Here is an 8,127-nt window from a genome sequence, read left to right on the forward strand (position 1 = left end):
AAATCTTCCTTTATCTTGCCCTCAAGCTTCTTGGCTTTTGATTCCGGCAGAGCGCTTTTCTCCCTTAATCGCACCCTACCATTCATAAGTTCTTAGAGCCTAAGGTCACCCTGTTGAATTTCCTCGTCAGGTCCCAAGTGTTTCGCTTCATTCAACTGCACTGCCCCTTCTTCCTAGGTTCCGTGAACCGTCATATCTGCCGGTGCTACCATGCGTGGACTAGGTATTTTATGCTCTATGTGGATTACAGCGTTCGCTCCATACTCTAGCCATAGAGGTGCCTGCATCGTCAGTTTCTTGCACGTGATCATATAAGCCCATAGAACCACTGGTATGCAGAGTTCCCAATCAGTCCGTTGTGCATTGTGTACCTTGTTCAATGCTTCACATACTTCGTTAAAGGCTTCTGTGTGGATAACCTTCCACACACTTGGTGTTTCCATACTCCGTGGTTCCAACCAGAGGGGTTGTTTGTGCCATTGCCTTGCCTACCAATTCTTACTGACCGTGTCCCCTAACACGAAGACTATGTACATCCGCACAGGTCTCGTACCATATGCCTATATCCATCTGGACAGATGGGTGCATGGACCATTTCATCTCACAATCATGTCTGTTAATCGCATCCGAGGTTTCCCAAACCATGTGCGCATTGTTCGCCTACATTCATGCCAGTCCCCAAAGCTTCCTTGGTGTGTACCCCACCACCTCGCGGGTGTAGCACCTCTCTTTCAAATCTGTTCAGGAAGTCATCTCTCTCACTTAACCCATCATATGTAGGCAGATCCCTTACCTCCATTGATACGCAGCACAGTGATCTCGTCATCATGTTACATTTTAGTGTTGTTACCTTGTGTAACTAGTTCTGCCATCATTCTAACTCCTCGTCAGAATCCGATGTGCAGGAGCTTTTGCGCTCCCATGAAATTTGTCCATCCATAGTTGGATTTACCCAATCTTGCTCTCACATGGTTATTGTGTAGATGTAGTCCAAGTCGTCGTCACTTTCATACTCATGCACTGGCTCTATGTAGCACAATCCTTCTACAGGGTCCAAAGGTACCACTACATGCAAAGACTTTTTCTCAAAATTCATCTTTCACTTTGTCAGATTTATTGCCCCATTCACATCGGTGGCCCAATCTATTCCTAATATCACAGGGTAGAGATTGTTGTCATCAAAAATCTTTATTACTTCAAAGTCTACTAGCGCCCTTGCTCTTTCGATATCCATTGTGATTCCCTACAATCTCCCCATAGGCAGGATCTTTTGCTGGTTCACAATTCGTAGTTGGATAGGAGACCATTGCAGCGTAGGCCTTCCCATGCACTCCCATGTTTTCTTTGACAAAACGTTCATGTCTGATCCCAGGTCTAGAATCACTTGGTCCATCTCATATTCTCCAATCCACGCGGTTAATCTCATTTCCCTTCCCATTCACATCATGTGATTTCTGAGCTTCTGGACTACGCGCGGTTCTCCTAGCATGGTCCCAGCGCATCTCTTTATGATTTCTTGCAACCCCTTTATAGCCTTGCTGTCGCACAGCAGCTTCATGCATGTTTCCAGGAACGTGGTGAGAATTGATGGGTCCATTTCCAGCTCTGATCTGTCTTTCCTTCCTGAAGTGGAGCCATCAATGAAGCTCTTCTTGGCTTCCATGAAGATGTCCTTAGCACGCTCCAAATCAAACTCCAGTTCTTCCATCGGAGCCTTGCGAAGCCAAGTAATCTCTTCAGGTTTGTTGCCTTTGTCATCCCTTGTCATAATTCCACTTCAGAGCACAATATTCACATTAGGGTCTTCCTCGTGTGGCTCAGACCTCATCATTTGCAGGTTCTAAGTTAGGGGAGGTTGGGGCGCTCCTTTATCACGTAGCCATGTTATTAGCGTGGGACAATCTTCTGTCTCATGATAAAACAATGTATAATACAAGAACGATGGACACGTTGGATTCATACAATAATAGGAATAATGTCTTGTCCCTCTGCAATTGTAGCAGATCAACTATCCACGACCTCTTCTATGTCCTACATTCTGGTTAAGGGGCCACGTCTCGGCCTGAACTCTGTAGGTAGGAGTCTGATCCATCATCAGCTCATAACTTCTATAGGTGTGCTCATCATGTCCCATTGATCTACAAAAATTATAGAATAGATAATGTGAATTCTGTGTGTACTTCTGCAATAAATGGTAGTTATCTGTGGTATGCTTCCCTCCTATTTGACATATTGTGCACCACAATGCAAGTGCTGCACTAGGTCCTACTTGTGCCTCTAGTCTCAATGGCATTGGTCCTCCTCCCACAAGGTAATTTGTGAACACCAAACAGTGGTCCTTGTCATGTCCCTGACCCTTGCACTTTATGTAGCATACCTCGTCGCTCACTTCTGGGCAAGCTATCTTATCTTATTTCAAACTCTGCATCTCAAGGCACAAGGTTTTCAAATATGCGTAAATCTGTTGAACTCCTAGGTTGGGATGTTGTAGCAGGGTCTCGTGTAGTCTCATCACAATCTCCAAGGCCTCAGCTTGAGTTTTTAGCCTCTGTTGTGACATCGCATTTATCATATGCGGCATTAACAATGCTAAAAAACATTCATGGTGTTTTCCATCGATTAATGTCATGTTAGCTTCGCAAATTGTGTACTACAGTATTTGATCCAACTCCCAAGGGGTCTCGCCTGGTAGCATTGTGAATTCCCTGAATCCAGTGATCAACTGTGCCTCTGACTTTGACATGCTAAATTCTTTGTTTAGCATAGCTTGGATATTTGTGATCCCTGTATTCAAATTGTCATTGGAATGGTTAATGTACCAGGTTAGTGCACGATCTTGCAGAGCACTGACCAACATTGCTTTCTTTATATTATCATATATGACTCCCTGTGCTTCCCGTATAGCCTTTATCACGAACCAAAACTAGTCTGGATCTTCATTTCCTACTCCCTTGAATACTGGTAGCTTTATTGCGCTTTCCATATTGACTCGTAGTGGTGGTAGAGGTGGTATGGACGAACACAGGGGTGAAGACGGTGAAACTGGCAGTGGTGTGGGTGGGGGTGGTATGCCCAGAATCGTTTGCCTTATCAAATTGATCACACTTCTTGGTGAGACCTTCGCAAGCTTTTCCTCGTCCCCTCACGGAGGTGAAATCAAGGGGCTAGTTTCTAGTTCTGCACTACATTTGTTTCTATAGATTCTCCCACTTCGCATAGCCCAAAACTTTAATTTATTCACATAAGCCGCCTTTCACACATCAGCATTTTAATCCAAGAGTTCAAAGACTTAATGTACTTACCTCGCAATCCCTTGAGGAAGCGTCGCTCTGCTTTGCTATAGCTGACTGAAGTATCTACCATGAACTCAGTGATGAATCCTCCTATAATTCGATCAATCCAGTGATCAAAAACATGCATGATCTTGTCCTCTAAAGCTTCCAATCTGTAGACCAACTCTAGAGTCCACAAAATAGGTTTGTCGAGCTTGCACCTTCCTTGGCTATCTACTAGCTTTGCAATCCACTCATACAACTCAGTAGGGAAGGAAGCGAAGAACATTTCATGGATCTCTATGTATAAGTAGCATTCTAACCACTCTTCTTTTGATATTCACGGATTCCTATTCTACTGCACCACAAACTCGTGAATCTTCCTATCCAACCAATCTTTAATTCCTTCATTTGTTGGATTCCAGTTATGACATCAGACATCTCTTTGCAGATCCCGGTCCCAGCAACAGAACAATTTGTTGGCTTGTTGGGGCCTGACCTAGGTTCAAATTTAATTAGTTAAACAAATCCCTGTACTACTGGCCCTTTCAGCAAGAGTCTACGGAGCGGGGACTGAGGTCTAACCCGAAGTAGTATGGGGGGGGGTGTTGGAACCAGGTTTCCGCACCCTTGAGATGTCTGAGAGGTTGATTTGGTCCAACTGTTAGTCCTTGCACACAGGTTACTTCATACCCTTCCCTACCCTTCACACAACCCTAACCGAGGTTTTGGGGCTTCCACGTTGCTGGAGCAGTGCTCTACACTATTTCCCTAAGTCACACCCATGATCTTACTTATCTTCTTACACTAGTTAGTTATCTTCGTGTAAATGGATGCCTTATGTTATATTTATTTATACAGCACATTCATATGTTTTCCTGCAGCAAATAAATAGTACACTTGCAAATTATACCGAATAATACATAAAATAGGAAAAGATACACAGAAATATGATAAAACTTATCTTTATTAATTATTCCCACAGTTATAGACTCGACCTGCCCTACGCACTCAGCTACAGAGGTCCGCGCACTCAGTTGCGGATTACTAGGCCTTTGCGCAAATAGCTGTAGAGCCTTCTCCTACTCTACAACCCAAAGATACACTTTACCATTCGACTCCATCCCCATTCGACTCCATCCCTTAGACTCATCATCCTTTCATTTCCTTTGATTCATTAATCGATATTTTTACACTTAGAGCCTTGCTCTATTTATACAATCCCATGGTCCACGGACCATGGGTGGATCTTTCAAGATGAGATTACACTGCCGAAATAAGGGCAGACAACCTTGTGACTCTATTATGAATTCGTGCTATGTGCCCATAAATCTTGGAGCCTTTACAATAGACCTGGTCAAAACTTGGGCTTTAAGTACCAAAACATGCCTTAGGGGGGATTCCACGTCCAACAACTTCATTAATATTCTAACCATAGCTACATCATCCCAGATGCAAGCAACAACATACATGTTTGATAGTAATACATATGTTGAAGCCCTGTGAGGTTCAAGATCAAGAATGTGCTCTGTTGTATCTCGTCCTAGCTCCAAATTACCATGTTTTCTGCAGGAACTAAGCATAGTTCTCAGTACAAGAGGACCATGTTCAAATGGTAGTTTGTTAATAAAGTTATGACCCTCATCTAGGTATCCAGCTTGACCAAGAAGGTCAACAACACAAGGATAGTGCCCCTCTCTTGCTCTTATGCCATATTTTTATCCATAGAATCGAAGTAATGCAACCCTTTGTCCACTAACCCTATCTGGCTGCAAGCATGTAGAACATCAACAAAAGTTACATCATTTGGCTTCATGCCCGCCTGCTGCATTTCCTCAAAGAGTTGCAAGGTGTCACTGCCATGACCATGCTGGGTGTATCCCACAACCATTGTAGTCCATGAGAACATATCTAGCTTGGGCATCTCGTCAAAAACTTTGCATGCACCTTCTATACTCCCACATTTTATATACACATCGATTAGTGTATTTCCCAAAACAACATCTACCTCTATAAATCCATTTTTTTCGATATGAGCCTGCACCTGCCTGGCCTGTTCCAAAGTTGTTAAGTTTTCGCATGCACTAAGAATGCTAGCAAAGGTAAATTGGTCTGGCTTTAGCCCTGTCAATAGCATTTGGCAAAAGAGTGTCACGGAATTCTCAGACACAACACTTTCAGAATATCCTGTAATTATTGCATTCCATGAAATAATATTTTGTTCAATCATGTTGTCAAATATTATGCTTGCATATTCAATGCTTTTGCATTTAGTGTGGGCATCTATAAATGCATTTCCTACGAAGATATCTTATTCAAATCTTGTTTTGACAATATAATGATGAACCTGCTTACCCTATCTCAAAGCGGACGGCCCCGCACATGCGCTCAAAACACTGCCAAAAGTGAACTAGTTTGGTTTTGTACCCGTGTGTTGCATTTTACAAAACAATTCCAGTGCCTCCTCACCATGGCCATGTAATTTAATGAAATTTGGTCTTTTCATTAAAAAAAATATTCTCATTCTTTTAAACAACTAAGTTTTAGTTAAGAAATCATAACTAGAATTTTTTTATTTACAAACTTCCACTGTGTAATTTTCCTGTGCCTAAATCACAACATTTGTCTATAAATAAAATTCTCTCATTTATATATAAAACATTATATAAAAAAAACATATAAAATATTTTTATAAAATGTATATTAATTTATAATATTAGATAAAATTATATATATACCATTTGTGAGCATCTTTATATAACCTCAAAAAATTGGAGAGCTTTTCCACGTAAGTATTAAAGTTCATATCTCAAGCTACACCTTTTTAGGTTGATTATCTAGAATTTATTAAATAAGTTCATATGGCAAAGGAGACTCCATAGAAGATTTTATTTCTGCACTTTTCCCATCATAATGATTTTGTTGGGTTGAAAACAGTATTTCCAGTATTTGGAAGAGTCTTCAACTAGCCATCCCTTGTAATATTTGAATCTCCATAGGCCTCTTTTGGTCTTTGTTGTTATTTTTTTTAGTCTCACCAAACTGCCTTCTATGTTTCTGAGTCCTTGAAAACATCGATCCTTGAAGATTGAAAACATGTCTGACAATGTTTGGGTATGAAACACATTGCTCTAGGCATGGATTAAACTCATTTTGATAATACCAAATCTACGCCACTCATTCAAGATATGGCTCAATCTTGAAACCTCACAACCATCTTAAAAAAAATAAATCTAAATCTATCGAAATTAAGTCACAAATATTGACCTAAAAGCTTCTTTGAATTTCATTAGTTCGATGAGTAAAGAAGTTATGAAAATTATATGTTAAATATATTTTGAAGTGGATATTTATGTGTTTTTCAAGTATATAAGTGATATTAATTTTCATTCTCCATTATATTAATATCACAAAGTGGCATTCTTTCATCCCACAATATTTTAGATTTTGTCTATGAAGCTAGTAGGAAGTCACATTTATTTTGGTAATGTAATTTTTCTTCTTTAAACTAATTATTGAAAATAGGTGTGTGTGTGTATATATATATATATATATATATATAGATATAGATATATATATGCATTAATGGATAATTGCTTAGGAACCTTGCTTCGAACTCACTACCTCTTCAAGAGGTGAGACCAATTGTTTATATGTCCTATAGGGGGTGCCAAGTTTCATAAAATGGACATAAAGGATTTTAAAAACATAATATAAAAGGGTGGGAAGGAACAACTAATGGCCATAGAAGGAAGACATGACAAAAAAGGGTATTATTCAAATTAGTATTTGACTTAATTATTTGAATATATTAAACCAAGTTATTAATTAGCTCAATATTAAATTATAACTAAGGTACTAAAGAAAACAATATGTGTTAGAGCGTGAATTACAAGTACATTGCACCAGTACCCTAGCGAGTCTCAAGAGAAAATTTGTAAGCTATGTAGAACTCACACATGAGAGGATTTCGTAGATCCTTGGGAATCTTCTCAGTACTAATAATGCTTGTTTACGAGCATAGTAAAAGGAAAACTTATGACTATTTTTATACACATTTATGTGAGTCAGCTAAGAGGGACAAGTCCTAAGAGGGATTAATGAGTCTTGCACATCATGCAGATGTCTGGACAATTAAAAATGGTGAGGACGGGAAGAAATCAAGGTCAGGGAGAGTCATCACAAGGACCTCCTATAAATAACCCATTAACTTCACCTGAGCTGACTCTCATCTTGCATTCCCTAGAAGAAATTAATGAGACTTTAGAAGGGCACCAAAAAAATGAAGTGGAAGTAGATAACCCTCCATCATGGTTATGAAATCTTGAGGGATCAAGAGACTCAGATAGAGGACCTCCAATCAAGGACATTACTACGGATCTCCAAGAGATTAAGCTCCCATAGTTTGCAAGAGGTTATGCCAACGAACATGAAGAAGCCTGGTAAGAAGAAATGAGAACGTGCCTCACACTAAGGGATTATAATTCCAACTCAGAGATAGTGCTCTGAATTGGTGGGGTAACTTAGAGAGTCAACTACATCTCACTCTGGACATAGTTACTTGGGATTTATTTGAGGAGAGATTCAGCAAAAAGTACCTACAAGCATATTATGAAGAACAATAGGTAGGAGCCTTCCATATAGGGAAATCCTACTGTAGAAGAATATGAAATTAGATTCATGGAATTGGTCATGTATGTCTCCTACATGGATATTGACCAGCACCAAGCAGATTGTTTTATTTATGGATTGAACCCTAAGATTAGGGCAATGGTGCGGATGTGGAAACCATCCTTAGTCACAGATGCTGTGGAACAGGCTCATTATGTCAAAGAACACATAGACTTAAAGGGTG

The 8,127-nt window shown here is 40.0% G+C and overlaps 1 pseudogene; it reads right to left on the bottom strand.

Annotated features, from left to right (window-relative positions):
* Positions 1-4,977: 4,977 nt before the first annotated feature.
* LOC149223253 (putative pentatricopeptide repeat-containing protein At3g23330 pseudogene) lies at positions 4,978-5,502 on the bottom strand (annotated as a pseudogene).
* Between the last annotated feature and the right edge of the window lie 2,625 nt (positions 5,503-8,127).

Source organism: Pinus tabuliformis, chromosome Q (assembly GCF_031772625.1).
Source record: "Pinus tabuliformis cultivar Carrire ecotype Pingquan chromosome Q, CPIR1, whole genome shotgun sequence".
In the NCBI taxonomy this organism is placed as follows: domain Eukaryota; kingdom Viridiplantae; phylum Streptophyta; class Pinopsida; order Pinales; family Pinaceae; genus Pinus; species Pinus tabuliformis.